We start from the raw sequence: 19770 nt of genomic DNA on the forward strand, positions 1-19770 counted from the left end.
TAGGAACACAGTTTGTGATGTGAAGTTATAGAGGCACACGTACTTCCCTTCACAAGTCGGAGGAGAGGCTCTATCCAAAAATGGATGTTGGCTACATACATACTATATTTAAAACTTGGGTGCTAAACTTTAGGTACAGAGGCTACATTTAAAAGATGGCTAAAATATGAATAGAAGCAAATTGGGGCGAAAAAGGCTGTCTCAGTAGATTCAGTCATGTTCGAGTTCCACGAGATTCTTGGTCAAATTGCCTAGCAGGTTTTGAGCACCTCACCTCGACCCCACCCTACCTTAATCTCCTCCACCCCTAATTCACCATTTCAGTTTTGCACACTAATGGGCTCAGAGGCTGGGACTGTTAGGATGAGACACCCACTGCCCAAGATGCATCTTCACTCTTCTAGAGTCCCGTCTAAAGCACCCCCATCCACACCCTTCCCTGGCTCGGGGTCCCGGGTCCTTCTTCGCAGCACTTATCAAAATCCAGTTATCTTGTTTGCTCTTCTCCATCTGTTACTCCCACTAGAATGCTACTCCCAGGAGAGCAGAACCTTCACTGTCCTAGCTTATCAGTGTCTTCCAGAACCTGACACAGTGCCTGGTACCTGGTAGATATTCAAATTCTTAAGAATGAATGAAGGACTAAAAGAATACTAGATCCAAGGGCGAGGCAAATACCTTATCAGTGACCACAGGAAGAGCCCTGTAAACATGTTCTCAGACTGCTTACGCTAGGCTGCTATAGGACAATACGGAATTCTGTTTTTAAGTAAGATTTGGTAAAAGGCTTTCTAAGCGATTGACTTTATTCTCCATGGATGAACGATCCAAGACTCCCCATTGCAGATAGAGTCTCAGAAAGATCTTAACAGTTCAAAGTTCAAACTGCTCTCAAATTTAAGGTATGGCCTACGTTCCTAAGAGTACATTTTTTTTAATTGACATATTAACACCTGCAGGAGTCCAGCTATAGAATCAAGTCTATTCAACTTAACAAGCAACTATAAATGTCCTGTCACGTTTCTTAATTATCACCGGTATAGTAAAAATACTCAATTCACTAACTCAACAGTGAATCTGTAGAAACCCCAGATTTCTTCATTTTGCCCTAACCTAGTAACTTTAGGATACTCTAGTTTTTCATTATATCTGGATTCTCAGGAAAAGACGTTACTTAATGGGACCTTTTCTGATCAGAGGTATGAAATTGAATCTAGACCATCTCTAACTTTACTGCTGGTTCAATTCTAGCGTCACTAATTGCAGTGCATTCACTTTGTGTTCCCTGAATTATTGATTGATTTTACAATATGGTCAGGTTCCTTGGGTGTCTTAGGTTCATGGTCTGAGTCTACTTTGAGTCATCTTGGGGATAGAAGATTGTATTGATACGATCCACACAATCCGTCGAATGTGGGACACAACAACCTAGATGAACGCACCCCAGATCAACCTCTTCGCGATACATTCAGACACGGTACCCACTGATGTTTCATGGTATCACCATGGTAGTTCAAAGTCTAGCTAAAAATTAAGAAGATTGAACATTCACTTTCAGCTGTTTCTTTTGCTTTCATCACCTTCTCCATATACTGGGTTTGATATAATAGATAAGATTTTTGCCTACAACAATAATCATTCCTAAATTAGGTATAGCATAGGGTATGAACTCATCTGGCTCTGTTTTACTTTTGCACAGACATTATAGCAACATGAATGGAAATCAGTATAAAAGAAGAAAAAAAGTATGAATGGCATAATACTGCCATTGCACCAAACCAAGTACATCATTCCTTATCCGTACACGAACATAATCTTAAATTGCATTCATAGTATACATGCTATTTGGGGTTTTGTCCTTTTTGCTTTATTTATTTCCATGTTGCCAGACACTTCACATTTATAATTTTCAGTGGTAAACATTCCATCTGATAAAATTCCATATATTTTTTTTAATGCTCCTTCTGTGGGACATATCTCTTGTGTAGGGGAGACCATCAAAAATAACACCACAGATACATCTGACTAGATTCTAAAACAAATTCTTGGACTGGGATTACCAAGTCAAAGAATATGAACATGTTCACATCTTGCTTACGTACATTTCCACCCAGATTTCACTCTGTTCTCAGAAAGAAGCATGAGTAATCTGGGTGTTCCGCGAAACGCAGAATGAATGTGAAAATACTATGGTTTTTGTTTATGTCAAGAAAAGCAGTGGAGAAACAGGAAAGAAGTCATACCAGGAACTGGTCCATCCAGCCTAGGAGTTTATGGGAAGTCATGGTCCCCTGAGACAGCTTAAGAGATGTGCCCCCAAAATAGCTTAGGTTTCCTTAGCACCATTTTGGAGTAATGATGCATAAAACTATCTAAATACACATTCTAGAAGGGAATTCCCTGGTGGCCCAGTGGTTAAGACTCAGTGCTTTCACTGCCAGTGCCCGGGTTCAATCCCTGGGCGGGGTACTAAGATCCCCTAAGCCATGCGGCGAGGCCATAAATTAAAAAATGAATAAATAAATAAATACACGTTCTGTTCAGGAAACAGCTTAAAGATGCTGGCTATCCACCCTGATGGCCGGGACATTACCTGTTCTGTTCATCACTGCCCTCGCAGGGTCTCAAACAGTGCCAGGCAGGCACCACGCACCACTTGTCCACCGGCTCTGCTGCATCCATGCTAAGAGCACTGAACAAAGTCTGAACTCACTACATATGTGTACGTTGGGCAAAATTCTTTCTTTTCCACTCAGGGAATCTGAATGTACTGACCTACCTGTTATTTGACAGATCTCTTGGTCAGGACCCATATCACGGAAGGAAGGTAACAGAAGAGGTGAGCCTCTCAGGGAAGGTCGGGTTCAAATCCTAACCCCTCTCTGAGGTCCAGCCATTCTAGCCACGCTCAGCTTGATAAGGTGTGTCCCGCACAGCCCAGTACCCTGACACATGGCCACGCTCTTTGTTGAACGTCTTATATTTTTCTATTCCCTAAAGGACCAATCTCTATATGAGGATATTATACAAATTTAATAGAAAGAAATAAAGTGAGAAACAGCTGTGGTGCCAATCAGAAGTAGCCCTCTTTCAAGGAGATGGAGGGAGGGAATCACACAATGAAAAGACCAAACCAGGGGCTTCCCTGGTGGCGCAGTGGATAAGACTCCGTGCTCCCAATGCAGGGGGCCCAGGTTCGAGCCCTGGCCAGGGACCTAGATCCCACACGCATGTCGCAACTAAGAGTACACATGCCACAACCAAGGAGCCCGCCTGCCGCAACTAAGACCCGGCGCAACCAAACAATAAATATTAAAAAAAAAAAAAAGACCAAACCACACATCCCGGGGGAAGCAGGGGCCCTTCTGCAAACCTTACCACGTGCAGCTCTGCAGGGTCACCAGGGAATCCGAACTAAGGGAGAGCGGAAAAGAAAGCCCAACAAAGAAGAGGCTACACAACAAACAAAAAGCTTTATTCAATTGCCTCACAATTTGTTTGTGGCTTCTAGTTACTAGAATTTGGTCGGTAGTGGAGTTCAGCACAAGCCGTCTTTAGAATAGTGCACTGAGATTTCCTAGAACGGTTCCTACCGAAGCAGTCTTCAGGACGTAAGCAGACTCCACACTTTTCTCAACTCCATGGACAACCCTGCCCAGTCACTCATCACCAGGTTCGGGGCCCCCTGTCTCCAGCCACGCTGCAGTCTCCACATTCGCGCTACCCACGTGGCTCTTGGTAACTAGCGGATGCTAATAGCTGCGCGAGGGAGAAAGAAACGGGATGCCGCAGCTCCAGCGATGACAAAAACTAGAGCAAAACTCCAGATGTGCTGCTCACCGCGGAGGACAAGAGTACAGCCGGGAGTGTTAAAGAATGTAACAGATCACCTCTGTTAAATAAAGACACAGGTTATAAACAACTAGAATGAGTTTCCGTCACAGTCCTTAATATTCATGTGGTTAAAGAGAAACCCGCTCAATATCACGTAGCAACCTAAATGGGAAAAGAATTTGAAAAAGAATAGAACCATGTATATGTATAACTCAATTACTTTGCTGTACACCTCAAACTATCACAACATTGTTGCTTTTTTTAAAAAATTTTATTTATTTATTTATTTTTGGCTGCGTTGGGTCTTCGTTGCTGCACGCGGGCTTTCTCTAGTTGCGGTGAGCAGGGGCTACTCTTCATTGCAGTGCGTGGGCTTCTCATTGCGGTGGCTTCTCTTGTTGTGGAGCACCGGCTCTAGGCGCGTGGGCTTCAGTAGTTGTGGCACATGGGCTCAGTAGTTGTGGCGCACGGGCTTAGTTGCTCCGCGGCATGTGGGATCTTCCGGACCAGGACTCGAACCCGTGTTCCCTGAATTGGCAGGCGGATTCTTAACCACTGCACTGCCAGGGAAGTCCTCACAACATTGTCAATCAACCATACTCCAATATAAAATTAAAAGTTTTTTAAAAATTGTAAAAAAAAAAAAAAAAGAGAGAGAGAGAGAGAAAACCCGGTTCAGTCTCTCTTTATAATTAATTTTCCTTCAAAAAGGTATAGGATTTATTTGCCAAACACAGAAGTATCCTAGAACCATTCTAGACTTTAGAAAAACTCTGAACACATCCTAAGGACACTGGATTAAGGTGTCTTCTCTGCACGGGAAAGGCAGCATCTCGGCCGACTGACAACGCAAGTCAGAGTAGGGCCAGAAGTTGTCATATTAGCATTTTAACAAAGATCTACCGAAAATTTTGAAGGTGAATTTATATTTCACATTAATTCAAGATGGAGCAAATAGTATTTCAATTAAATGATGAGAGTAAGTTTAAAGACACTTTGCATTAGCTTATTTTAAAACACATAATAATATTCCAACTAAAGCAACCATGTATCAATATACGCTATAACTCTGTGTCAAGTGTGTTTTTTGTTTCGGATAACACTGACACTTTATGAAATTTAGGCCACCTCATTTTTGTCTTTTGCAGAGCTTTAATTTTTACACATATGTGTATCACTGTAGACAAATTAGAATACACAGATAAGCAAAGACTTAGGGAAAAAAACCACCCACAACCCCATCACCCAGACATAACACATTGTTAACCATTCTAGACTTTTCCCTATGCATTTATTCTTATAAAAACAAAATAGAAGTCATCCTATATTTTACAATCAATATTGAGCACCTTTCCATTTTTACAAATTCCCTTAGTTTTTTTTGGTCGTGCCGTGCCAGGGATTGAACCTGGGCCACAGCAGTGAAAGTGCTGAGTCCTAACCATTGGACTGCCAGGGAACTCCCCATAAAATCACTTTTAATGATTGCACTCTAGAAATAGAATGGGTTAGTCAGCTTGTCTGGACATCTAGAATGTTTCCATTTTTCACTTATAAACAGTGCTGGAATGAACATCATTGTTCATCTTGGTACACATCCACAATATTCCCATAGAAAACACCCCTAGAATTGTAACTGGGAGCTCAAATGCTCTATGAATATTTTAAGGCTTTTGACATAAACTGCCCTCCAGCAAAGTTGTACTTAAACTACCAACTGGCAGTATAGGAAAGTTTAGTCCATTTCAAAGGGAGGTTACATTAACGGTGTATTTAACTTACGTGATGTCTTAAATCAAAACATAGGCAATATCCATTAACAAAAGAAAAACAGCCAATGAACATTAAGAAAACAACCTTTGAAATAATCACAAAAATGCAAAGTAAAACGACTGCATTTCCCCTCTATCTAAATGGCAACATTTCTTAGAACCATCTGGAGTTGGCAAGAGTGGGCATCATGGGGCTTCCCTGGAGGCGCAGTGGTTAAGAATCCACCTGCCAATGCAGGGACACGGGTTTGAGCCCTGGTCCCGGAAGATCCCACATGCCACGGAGCAACTAAACCCGTGCGCCACAACTACTGAGCCTGTGTGCCACAACTACTGAAGCCTGCGTGCCTGGAGCCCGTGCTCTGCAACAAGAGAGGCCACCGCAATGAGAAGCCTGTGCACCACATCGAAGAGTAGCCCCCGCTTGCCGCAACTAGAGAAAGCCTGCGGGCAGCAACGAAGACCCAATGCAGCCAAAAATAAATAAAATAAATAAATTAAAAAAAGAAAAGAGTGGGCGTCATCTGGGCACTTTCATACACTGTAGCTGAGTGAGCACACATGCATACATTCCTGGCAGTGAATTTAGCAGTATCAAAGCCTTGAGAATATTCAAACTCTTTAACCTATATTCTGCTTACAGACTTAATCGTAGTAAAGTTATCAGAGACAGGTACAAAGAATTATACACAAAGGCATTCAGAGCTTTATATATTTCATCATCACAGCAGCGAAAAATTACCAACAACCAGTAACAGGGAAGCAACAAACTAGATTTTTAAAATTACACAGAAATATCATAAAAAGGACAAAAATGATACGTGCATAGGGAAAACTGAAATACGACAAAATGTTAATTACATGGTTTTCTAAGTGTTGAATGCTTTTTCTTTTTTTTGTATCTTCCAGCTTCTTAGCAATAAACATCATAGTCTTGATAATCAGAAAAAAACAAAAGAAACGTAAAAATATATGCAGTCATTGAACTTTCTTTCAGTAAAGTAAAGTAAAAATGCTACCAAGTCCTCCTTACCTTCTGGAGTTTTATCTTCAGCATCTTGGCTTATACTGTTAACAGACTTTGTTCACCTAAAGGGCTGTAACTTAAAATATGTTTGCTTCTAAATGTTGTCCCATAATTTCTGGAGGCTTCATGAAAGTGTTTAAAATTTGCCTTTCTTTAGGATGATTTATATGAGCTTTTAACAGCATAGTAACTTTGCAATTAAGGCATACCTATGGCACGTTTGGCAATAAAAGATTTTTCCCTCGAATAAAAACAATTAAGAGTGACAGAATGTGGATAAAAGGAAAAGAATTAGTCACTTGTTCTCCATTTCATTGCCCTGTGCAACAGACATTTGGAAATAGAGCAAGGAAAAAGGGATGGGATGGGGCCTTTCGAGTTATGTGTTTATTCATTCAGAAATACTCAGAACCTGACCTAAATACTGATGTAAAACCTAGAGTCACAAACAGAAGCCCATTTTCCTCCCTTTCCATCTCTCTCCCTCATTCCCCCTAAGGGGACAAAATCAAGACAGGCGTGTAAGCTACTCCATCATTCAGGGGAAGGGACACTCTTCACTTTCTAGAACAGTGTTTTTCAAGTTATAGATTGGTTTTTAGTGGGTCCCTTCCAGCACTTTTTAAAAGATGAAATCGAATGAAATATATCAGAGGGCAATAACAAAGATTTTTTTTTTTTTGAAGAATGAGACTGTTCATTTATTTATTTATTTATTTATTTATTTATTTGGTTGTGCTGGGTCTTAGTTGTGGCAGGCGGGCTCCTTAGTTGTGGCATGTGAACTCTTAGTTGCAGCATGCATGTGGGATCTAGATCCCTGACTGGGGATTGAACCCGGGCCCCCTGCATTGGGAGCGCGGAGTCTTAACCACTGCACCACCAGGGAAGTCCCAACAAAGATATTTTATGTGAAAATTTTGTATCTATTACACGATTTGTATCACAGGTGATGTAAAATGCATTTTTTTAAAAAAATTTATTTATTTTTTTTGGCCACACCATGTGGCACACGGGGATCGTTGTTCCCCAACCAGGGATGGAACCTGCGCCCCCCCAGCATTGGAAGCACCGTGTCCTAACCACTGTACCACCAGGGAGGTCCCTAAAATGCATTTTTGACTGTGGGGTCACAGGCAAAGTTTGAAAGCTTCTCTTCTAATGCAATGGAGAAAAAAATGAAACCAACAACAAACTGTTCTTCCCCACTCAGGATCAAAATTAAATCCCCAAGTCAAGTATTCCTGGAAAGTATGAAAAACTAACGTGGGGCAGGATTCCATAGTCATGCCCTAATCCAAGCCCTAACCCTGCAGAAGTTTTGAGTTGCCTGAAGTCAAGTGTTGGCAACTTGGCCACACTGAGTCCTGGTCCATTTGTTGACACCGAGTTTCCCTGTGACACCGTGATTACACAGCCTGTTACACCACAAACCCCAAGCTCTCTGCACTGCCACTCTCTTCGCCAGACTGCTCCCTTCAAAGCCTGCCTTTGTAACCCCGGCAACTCACATCCCAGATTAAACTCTGCTACCCCCAACCTCCTGTTCCCTTCCACCTGTCTCCCCACAGCCTCTCGAGGGGAGGCGGCCCTTCACTAGCGTAACAAATATTCAGGGAGCGCCTTCCAAGGTCCCAGCCGCGTGCAGCACCATGAGGCGGTGATGGAGGCACCAGTTCGGGGTCCGGCTCGGCCCTACGCCCCGCCTTCTGCAGGGACAAGAGGGGAAGCCCGTGGGACAGAATCTGAGAAAGGTGACCGCCGCGTGGCTGGGCAGGGTCTCGCCGGAAGTTTGGATTTTATCCAGAGGAAACGGATTGTGCAGGGGCAAAAATGACAAAGGGAGTAGGGTAAGGAAGTTAAGAGAGTCTGATGGAGAGACCAGGGTGGCTCAAACCGGGTTGCGGGGCTGACAGAGAATATACTCAGTGCAATCTGTCCACCTGCTGAAATGGGGAGAATTCGGGAGCGCCGGGGCTTGGAGCTGGGCGGGGTCGTGTCCTCCCCATCCCACTCACCTCCTTTCTAAAAACTTCCTGAAAGCTTTCCCCTCCTGTAAGACTCTTTTGGACCTCAGGGCACTGGCTCCATCCCTGCCCACACGTCTCTTGGTGGGCATCTCTTCACCACCTCCCAGGTCCTAAGAGGAACGCTTTGGAGACGGCGCCCCTCCTCGCCAAGTCCTGCCATCTTCCTGGAAACCTTCCAGACCCAAGTGGCCTGCCACCCATCCCCTCGCCCCTCGTGTTCCCGACGACCCCTCTGCACCAATCCGGCCCATCCCCACAGCTGCACCCAGACCGCTGAGGCCCGGAACTGCTCGGCCTCTGGGCTAAACCCCGCTGGACTTCGACCTCCTCCTCCTCCCGGGACCTCCTCCTCATCTCACCCCACCCCCGCTGCTCTCCAGCCCCCAGCCTTCTTCCTCCCACCACCGCACCCCCGGCCCGTCCCCTCTGTCCGACACTCCCTCCCCACTGCGGCCCCGCCCTGCTGCCTGTCCGCGGGTACCACCTGCTCTGCGGTCAAGGCCATCCTCAGGCCTGCCCAGCTCCTTCTCAGCTCTCCCGTCCCGAGACCCCGCCCCTGGGGCGAATGCCCAACTACAGGACCTGCAGGACGCCCACTTCCCTCTCATTACTCCCTGCCTCGGCCCTTCTCTGCCACTAGACCTTAATGAAGGTCAAGACGAGGACCACGTCTCGTTCTGAGCTTCACCGTCAGCAGCTAGTCGCGCCTGGCATGCAGTAATACTGTCATATTTTTAAAACTGAAACGCTAAAAGTGGAGTGATTTTTGAGTTGAAAAGTGAAACCATTACATTACAGCTTACACTAAACTTACCTAGTTTGTTACTGTTTGTATGCAAAGGAAACACCGTCCCACTAGGAAAGTGATATAAAATTGGCTTACCCCCAGCAGGGATTGATTTTACATTGATCCACTCTTTTGATCTCCCCTGCGACCAATGGTATAAATCTGCAACATACCTGGCTGATGTTAGGATCTATTCAATAGCACAGAATATCTGAAACTTGGACTGTTAGAAATGCTCATGTACTTATTCTTTTTTGGCAAATTTGTATTTAAAAAGCTAACACCGAAAATCACCTTTTTAAAAGTCTATGGCATTAAATCTGCTAGAAAAGACTGATTAGTGTATATCAGCATGTTAAATGTGAAGTCTCAACAGTGAAGCAAATCTGTTACACATAACTATGATACTATTATTCATCTTATACGGGTATCTTAAGCAATTTGTTTTGCTAAAAATCCCAAAGTACTAGTCAAGTTAAATCCTTAAAATGAGCTGCCTCTTAATGAGATAATAACAAAATACTGGTTTGCATTTAGAAGTGTCTATATTCTCCTAAATTAGGTGTTTTATGCTTCACATCCACCTACTTAGAATATTGAAGTCAGATCCCAAATACAAAACAAATTTTGTTTTCCTTTCTACCTATTTTTGGGGAAAGATTAAACGGGCTAACTGTCTACATAGTGAGAAGTCCCAGAAAAACCAGTCATCAGATTATAAACACATGCAGTAGAAAACCATGTGACATTTTTGTTTTTAAAAAATTTCAAACTATTCTCAAATTATCTTCAATTTCTCAGTTCATCCTCTAAACAAGTTCTAAATTAAACAGCTTCAGAAAAGATTCCTCAATAGACTATAATTCAAAAAATAGTTAATCTGTATAAACACTAGAGTTTTTACTCTTGAATATATCATTTTCTATTTTTTCTCTAAATTAGTTATTCTGAAAACAAAACAAATCAAACTGCATGGTATATAAACAACCCTCAGGACTTCCCTGGTGGTGCAGTGGTTAAGAATCCGCCTGCCAGTGCAGGTGACACAGGTTTGAGCCCTTGTCCTGGAAGATCCCACATGCCACAGAGCAACTAAGCCCGTGAGCCACAACTACTGAGCCGGCACTCTAGAGCCCGCAAGCCACAACTATTGAGCCCACGTGCCACAACTACTGAAGCCCATGCGCCTAGAGCCTGTGCTCCGCGACAAGAGAAGCCACCGCAATGAGAAGCCCGTGCACCGCAATGAAGAGTAGCCCCCGCTCACCAAAACTAGAGAAAGCCCACACGCAGCAACGAAGACCCAACGCAGCCAAAAATAACAAAATAAATGAATAAATAAATTTAAAAAACACAACCCTAATATCATTATACAATTCCCATTTCTGAGCAAATTATATTTCCTTTTATCTACTTATTCATATTTATTAAGTAAGAATGCTGTGACAGGATAACAAGAAGAGTCAAGTGTTTCTATAAATTGTTACATTTTGGGGAAACAAAATGAGGAAGGTGGTGATATTTATACTAAATTTCCTTTATATTCATCACGCCAATGGAAACTACAAAAATAATCTGAACATCACAGAGACAGAGAACAATTTACTTTTTCATGTTATAAAATTTGCTTTCCTCAAAAAACCTTTCCCAGTGTACAAACTGCAAATATTAGCACTATACACTGTACACACTGAAAATTGCAAACCAATAGCTGAGCACAGCAGCAACACCACCTAACTGGGGAATCACAAATAGGACATAGACAGTCTGCAAAAAAGAACGGGTAAAAATAGAAACGCGTCACTCCTATACATCCAGCCAGCCCAGTTCTGCCGTCAACCTCCTCTAAGTAAGGCCACAGGCCCTACCTGTCACAGAGCAATTTCCTGTCCCCGCTATGACAGTCACAGCACTCCTGAGACCCAAGCAGGCACCTATTTTTATATTTATGGGAAGAAGTAATCTAGAACGGTTTAACAGTAGGTCAAAAGCCCTGGAGCCAGGAGCTGCTTTGAGAACTCAAGTCTCTGGATCCCTGGGCTCGATCTCTTTCTGTCCATTACCCTGAAACTCAGCGCCAGGCTGGGCGTTGAGCTCTGTGGAAGGTGGAAGGGGTCTGATCTGAGCCACGCTCTCATTCCTGGTCTGCCATTCCTGGTGTTTCTCTGGTGGAAGGGTCCTAGCCCGATCTGTTCACCTGTAAAATGAGATTATTATTATTATCCTGCCTTCCAGGCTTGTCAGGAGAATTAAATGAGGCAAAGTATGCCAGATTTCGCACAAAGTAGATGTTCAATAAATGATAACACCCAACCACCACAAAAGCCAGTGGAACTGCATGAACCGGGTTCTTCAGGACGTGTGCTTGGGGTGTCAGCACATACGATCCCACCATGACAGGGCACACGACAATCAGGCGCCCTCGGGTTTATGCAGCTCCAAAAACAGACATTCTGACCGATGGTCCAGCACTGCAGGTCACGTGTAAACCGCTTCTCCTACCGAGATAACCGGCCTCCTCCCTCCTCCATCTGCATCCGTAGCTGCTGCTGACCTGAAGAAGTAACTGCTACTCGATTCCTCAGCCCCAAATGGAGGCCACACAAAGGCATTATCAGATAACACATACAACATAAGACTTGTCTTTAAGGGAGATTACTTTTTTAAAGAAAAGAGAGTCTTGGAATAAAAGAGAGATTAGGTATCTCTTCCTTCACTGTTTGATGTTTTAAATATAAACATGAGGGCTTCCCTGGTGGCGCAGTGGTTAAGAATCCACCTGCCAATGCAGGGGACAAGGGTTTGAGCCCTGGTCCGGGAAGATCCCACATGCCATGGAGCAACTAAGCCCGTGCGCCACAACTACTGAGCCCGCGCTCTAGAGCCCGCGAGCCACAACTACTGAACCCGTGTGCCACAACTACTGAAGCCTGCGCGCCTAGAGCCCGTGCTCCGCAACAGGAGAAGCCACTGCAATGAGAAGCCCGAGCACCACAACGAAGAGTAGCCCCCGCTCGCCGCAACTAGAGAAAGCCCGCACACAGCAACGAAGACCCAACACAGCCAAAAATTAATTTTAAAAAAAATTTTTAAAAATAAAAAAATATAAATAAGAAATTAATATAATAAGAAATTTTAGTTAACTACAAATAGATTTATTCTCACTAAAGAAATTAGGCTGATCTCAAACTCTAAATACCACATAATAATCCTAAATCTACCATCACAGTGAGCCAGAAACTATCTAGAATACACCAGAATCATTAGCGCTTTCAGTCAAATCTCCAGATGCCTCTAATATTCCATCAGTGATTTTTTTGTCATTCATTCTTTTTTATATAAATTTATTTTTAAATTTATTTTTGGCTGTGCTGGGTCTTCGTTGCTGCGCGCGGGCTTTCTCTAGTTGCGGCGAGTGGGGTCTACTCTTCGTTGTGATGCGCGGGCTTCTCATTGCGGTGGCTTCTCTTGTTGCGGAGCACGGGCTCTAGGCACTAGGCTTCAGTAGTTGCAGCACGATGGCTCAGTAGTTGTGGCTCACAGGCTCTAGAGCTCAGGCTCAGTAGTTGTGGCGCACGGGCTTAGCTGCTCCGCAGCATGTGGGATCTTCCTGGACCAGGGGTCGAACCCGTGTCCCCTGCATTGGCAGGCGGATTCTTAACCACTGCACCACTAGGGAAGCTCTCCATCGGTGATTTTAATTTAAAATTTAAGAAGCAGTAAGTTCCTTCAATTAACTAATATCACTGTCAGATAAAACAATGATCAGAAATAAAAGGGTAATTGGCTTTAAACAAGCTTAGGGACTTCCCTGGTGATCCGGTGGTTAAGACTCCGTGCTTCCACTGCAGGGGGCACAGGTTCTACCCCTGGTTGGGAAACTAAGATCCCGCATGCCAAGCGGCATGGCCAAAATAAAAGAGAGAAAATAAAATAAAACCAGCTTAAAAATTAAATCATTGGGGTTTCCCTGGTGGTGCAGTGGTTAAGAATCCGCCTGCCGTAACGGGAGACACGGGTTCGAGCCCTGTTCTGGGAGGATCCCACATGCCACGGAGCGACTGAGCCCATGTGCCACAGCTACTGAGCCTGCTCTCTGGAGCCCGCAAGCCACAACTACTGAGCCTGTGCGCCTAGAGCCCGTGCTCTGCAACTGGAGAGGCCACTGCAATGAGAGGCCCCTGCACCGCAACGAAGAGTGGCGCCCACTCGCCGCAACTAGAGAAAGCCCACGCGCAGCAACAAAGACCCAGCTCAGCCAAAAATAAAAATAAAAAAAATAAAATAAATTTTTAAAAAAATTAAATAATTGAATCAGGTAGGCCCAAGGAGGTTTTTTAGGAAAGCTTCTTGCTAAAAATCGCCCCATCTTTAATCACACTAAGCCCTGGCACTCACCTCTTAAATAGCGATTGGTCAGGTCATGGAGGTATTCCAGAAGCTCCCACCATCTGTTCCCGAATCACCCCAATAGTGACGCCATTTGGATCCGCTTCCCCCCGACAGCACAGGGGACATATTCTGTGCTGGGTAATCCTTTGCTGTAGGGGGCTGTCTAGCAACATCCCTGGTCTCTCCCCATTAGACGCCAGTGGCAGACAGCCTTGTTCCAAGCTGTGACCGCCAAAACTGTCACCAGAAATTACCCATCGTCCCCTGGAGGGCAGAACTGCTCCCGGTTGAGAACCACTTTTTCCATCTTTCCTCCGGTGTGACGGAGCACGTGCGCTGCCTGGCAGGTTAAAGAACGGTCACAAGCCCCAGCCCCTGGGGTGGGTGCTGCATGCACTGCTTCACAGATGAGGAAATTCAGGTCCAGGAAGATGAAGTAACTTTACTTCTATTCACTGTGGAGCCAACACGTTAACATCTGACATAGTATGGTATTAGAGTTAAAAGCAAAACAAACCCACGAGACTTAGACCCACGAGGGGTTTCACCACTTCTCCCAAAGATGTAAGCCTCCCCCGGGGCTCTGTTCGTCACCGGTGACGTGAAAGCACTCCCACCTCTGGCACACAGGGGACCTGTGGACTGGCACACCAGTGTACGCGCCACCGTGATCCTTTTTTATACTCATGGCTCAACAGCAGCGCCCTAGGTCTCTTCCCCAGGGTCATCTCCCGCCTCCCTGGGGAATTGGTTCCAACGTCACCCCTTCCAGGCCTTCCCTCCGGAAAGCATGCACCTCACTCTCGCTTTCCGGTCCCTTCATTCTTCCCAGCAGTTCTCTACCCCATAACCTATGGTGTATTTCTTCACCCAGCTCCCCCTCTAGAACTTCAGGGCACTTAATTTGTCCTCTTTTCACCTCTACCACCCAGAACAGTTCCTGGCACCCAGGTATTTGCTCGGCAGATTGATTTTTAAAAACTAAACTAGTGACTGTAACAATGTGTGGTGAGGGATGTATAAGAAGTAAACTCACTGTGGTGATCATTTTGCAATATATACACATGTATACCAAATCACTGTGTTGTACATCAAAAGCTAATACAATGTTACATGTCAATTAGATCTCAATATTCTTTAAAAAAGTAAAGAGAGAGAGAGAGAAAAAAAAAAACTAAACAGGAGAAATTCGAATTAAGGACCTGTAGGAATCAGATGGATTTTGATTTTCTCATCAAAGGAAAGCCAAGGAAGAAGTGTGGGAGCCTTGGTGGAAGTTTTAGGACAGCGCTTCTCCAATCGTAACATCCCTGGAGGCTCTGCTGCTGCTTCTGACGGGAGGCCCATGGTGGGTGGGGCTGCGATTCTGCAGGTCTAACATGCTCCCAGGTGATGCCCACGTGGCAGGTCCACTTTGCACCGCCCGGCCCCAGACAGTGCACTTGGTCAGGATCTAAAACAACTTTGCCCCAAGACAAGAATCAGGGCTGAAGAAGACTAATTAGATAGGTTATTTGCCAGTGAAAAATTCACACCATGTACCTCTGTACTGCTGCGAAGGCTGAGGAGATGCACGGAGAGTCTGCAAACCCCAGTACTAAATAATCTCAGATTTATATGGCATCTTGTTCATAATGCAGTGATTGTTCATATACATTTTGGTCTTGTTTGGGAAGTAATACACTGAAATGTTTAATATTTAAAAATATTAAGCTTAATTCCTGATTACCCTATAAGTAATAAATACAAAATACTGATGACGGACTTATCTGATCTCAGTAACGGATTAGCAAAAGCTTTCTTTTCCACAGTCATTCTGCCTCAACATTACTCAATACTTAATGCAACACACACACATCGCCTCTGAATTTAGTAGCCGGTAGACTATGAGCAGCTGAAAATTATGAGATTACCAGTAGCTGAATGGAGGAGGGGACACTCCAAGTTCAAGAGCAGGCAGCTCTCCCTCCAGTTTCGAAGTGGATGACAATGTAATTGGGACCAAGATTAAGAGGAGCACTGATCATCGCCGTTTCCAACTTACAAAAGTACGTTTGCTCAGGAGAGCTGCTGGTAACAGTAAAACGCTCAATTTAGTTTTATTACAAAAGGCAACTTTAAATCAGGAAAGTGCAATTATCAAAACATCTTTTTTTAAATCTATTCCTAATGTAAAATCAAGTGATGCTGTATTTATAAAAGAGAAAAAAGTGACTAAAACTTAGATTATTTATAAATTAATAAGTTAATAAGCTTTAGCTAACCTAACAGTTTCATCCAAAAAATGGCAGAAAAGAATCACAGAATTTTTTGACACCCATTTCCAAAGTGTAAACTAAGTTTTTGATTTCTTTGTTGTAATCAAATACCCTATAGTGATCATTTTTAAAAGATAAATCATTTCACGTGTTACTCACTCAATATCTTCAAAGTGTTTAATTTTCACCTTCCAACAGACATTTCTAGAAATGCACTGTAATTCTACCAAGTGAAAACTTTCAGTTTTCTTCAAAAAAAGATCTTTGACTCACATTTTACTCTAAGCCTGAACTGGTGCCACCCAACACCTGAAGGTCCCCTGAAAGGTCTGCAGTGGGTCTTCTTGAAAAACAGGGAGAAACCGTATGTGAACAAAGAATTTCAAAAATAGTATCTGTCCCGTGAAGCTCAATTTTCTAGGCACACTGATCAGAAATGGGTTTTTTCAAAACCCAAGCCAAGTTGTGTTCAGGCAGTGGTTGCTTCCTATTGACAGGCTAAACTTTTCCCCTTCTCTTCAGAATCTTAATAGCTCTAAACACATTTATCTTATTTATTGCTGAGCAATGTCCCCACCATCTGTTCTTGCTAGTATTTCATCAGAAAATATAATTCTTTTGTTTTTAGAAATATATTCAGCCCCAGTAACTTGTGTTCTGAATATTTCGTTACAAAGCAAGTACATGGGCGGAGGGAAGTAGTGAGAATAAATTTGATCATCTAAATAATTATTTACACCTGGCTTTAAACAAAATCACTGAATCACGAAAGGCAATTCTACAAATATTTTTAATTTCTGTTCTCACATTCAGTTGCCAAAATTCCAACTGATATTTCAGTACTGAACGTTTTTAACAAACAGTACTTTCAGACTGTTCAAAATGTTTTCGTATCTTAGTTCCAGATGGAATACTGGTTCAGTTGGGTGGATGACTGAATATGATCCAGAGTGATCATTTCTTGTTAAATAATAAAACACGTATACAACCTGCCCTCCCTTTTATAGGTCATTTACACTAGCAGCATCAGCAAAAATACTCTTGTAGCCTTCATTAATATTCCTCTGCTCTTCCTGCCAAATATCCATTTGTTTTAGAGGTTTAATAAAATCAGAGTGAACAGAGTGAAAAGCTGTAATTTTTTACTCATTCTACCAGTCTTCTCTAGAAATTTCCCCAAATCATAGTTTAATTTTGTCTTCATAATACACTCCTGTGTTTCACCAGCAGTAACCCAAAGGAACCCACATCAGTTTACCACTATTGCCAGTCTTCCAAACGGATCTCATTCAGACCTTTAAGGCCCTTTAATGACATGACCAGAGTAAACACACCCATTAATATTAATCTCCTCAGATCCCTTTTACTTCTTTCCTTTACACAATAGTCCTTCCTTCGCTTTCAAAGACAAATCTGTCACAACAGTTCTAATACTTTGTTTTGAACAAGTTACACTATGTTCAACATTTATAGGTTTTTTTATATTCAAATAAATCTGGAACAAACTATGTTAAATCTAGTCATAACCTAATTGTTTTCCTTACTAAAAATTAAGCAGTGTAAAATGTTAGAGTGTAATTAATGCTTTCAGATTTTCTAAACTAAACCTTTAAGAGATCAACTAAATTACCAACATGAACACCTAGAAGAAAAATACACAGCTTACTATTCCAAATGTGACTGAGTATAGAAACACCTATGATATCTTAGTGGAGTTCATTAAAAAACAGACAAACAAAAAAACGAAACGTTTGTAACTTCTACGGGACTGTCTCCCAAATCCAGAGGAATAAAATTTCACAGTAACTTACCTTACGAACAACACAACCCTTAACATTAACCCGATTTTCAGACGTTCACTGAAGGTCTACTTATAGCAAAAGTGGAAAGTAGTACAAGATCAAGTTTTTTAACGTGATCACTTGCAGGCACTTTTGTTGTTTGGGCCACGAAGTAAGAGACGGCTCCGTCAGAAAGGATTTTTCCAGTCCCCACTCTCAGGGTCACGGCCGTCTACCACAGAGACCCACAAGGATACCCATTATCCTCTCAAAAAGAAGCAGCTCTCTTTCACATGTTTGTACTCGGCTCCCTTGTAGGAAGAGCCCAGTTTATGCACAACGAAACATAAAACAGTTATATTGCTGATCTTGTCATTCAATATTGCAATCCACTCTTTAAAAAAAAAAAAAACAATCTAAAATGTCACTTTCAGACTTAAAAATGTGCATCCCAAAAATCAAGATTAAAACTTTAGCTCCCAACTAAAACTTTTAACTTTCCAATAGACAATGCTTATAAAACAAGATCTTTATTTAAACTAGAAAGAACAGATGAGCCAGTCACAAGTTAAAATTAAACATTTTGCAATGCAAACCTTAAAAAATAATTAGGGAGTTTCCAACTTTTTACAATCACACTTTTCCTTTGTCATAACCAAGTATGCCTTTATACACTGTAGTTGTTAATTTCGTTCTTTTTTTCTTTCTCTTTTTTTTTTTTTTGGTAGGTTGGGCACATAGATTCGGTGCTTTTGTTTTAATTCCTAAATTCTGTGCATATTCACTTAATCACATAAAACAGTAACTTTGACTTGAATCATTTTTATGAGTTATTTAAAATTCTCACCAACCAATGGAAGCTGTGTGATTGAGTTACTAAAGATATAATATATAAACACAAAGATTAACCATCTTTTTCCTAGGTTGGGAATGTAAACAGAAGTTCACCACAGTTGTCTGTTAAGAGTTATTTATTAATTGTTCCACAATAGTCCTAAAGTTCATACCAAACCAAAGAACCAAAGGAAGTCTGAACTGAAAGAATGACAAAATAAGAACTGAGTTTTTCAATCACAGATTTCGTTTACCTTTCTGATCATTTAAACTCTCCAGGACCCCTGCCAATATTGGATTAAGTTTTATATTCCCTATTTTTCTTCAAAACCTATTCCTTTTCTTCTCCATTCTAAGATATCCCCACCTCTCTCCCTCAACACACAACCTCTGCCCACCACTCCAAAACAGGGAGCAAATTTTCTCCTTTGGAGTATAAGGTCCAAATCATTACATTTTTCTCTGGCTATTTATCTACATTTCCCAAGAGATACCTATTTCAACACAAAACATGCTTTATTTACAAGGCTTATCTTGCACAGTGTATTTCAACCCAGCTAGTTACTCAGGCTACCTGAGGTATAGGCTTCATGTTATTAAGAACTCACAATTATTCCTTCTTGACAAAAAGGCTGTGGCCTTTCATTTTGGCCCATACTCTTATGGGGGAAGCTACTTCCGTGCAACTGAAGAACCACAGTAGTTGACTGTAGTTATTATGCGCTGTTAACACATTTCTTTGTTGATGGAAAAGAGTGAACTATTGTCAAGTCTAGCATCTCGATGGTACTTATCAGATGAGAAACTGACAAGAATTATAAATTCTATTCATTATTTGACCAGCTTATCATAAAACTCTATGGCTTTATGTAACCTGAACGTATTCCATGAACGCTAATTAAATAGCAGATAAAGAAATTTCAATATTAAAAATTAATATTTCATGCTTTTTAAGTTTAGGTATTGACTTTCTAAGTTATCTGTACAATAAAAGTTCAATGTTTAGGCAGCCTTCCAAAGCAAGGATTCTCAGCCTGGGGTCCACAGGTTAGGAA

This window comes from Balaenoptera musculus, chromosome 1 (genome assembly GCF_009873245.2).
Source record: "Balaenoptera musculus isolate JJ_BM4_2016_0621 chromosome 1, mBalMus1.pri.v3, whole genome shotgun sequence".
Classification (NCBI taxonomy): domain Eukaryota; kingdom Metazoa; phylum Chordata; class Mammalia; order Artiodactyla; family Balaenopteridae; genus Balaenoptera; species Balaenoptera musculus.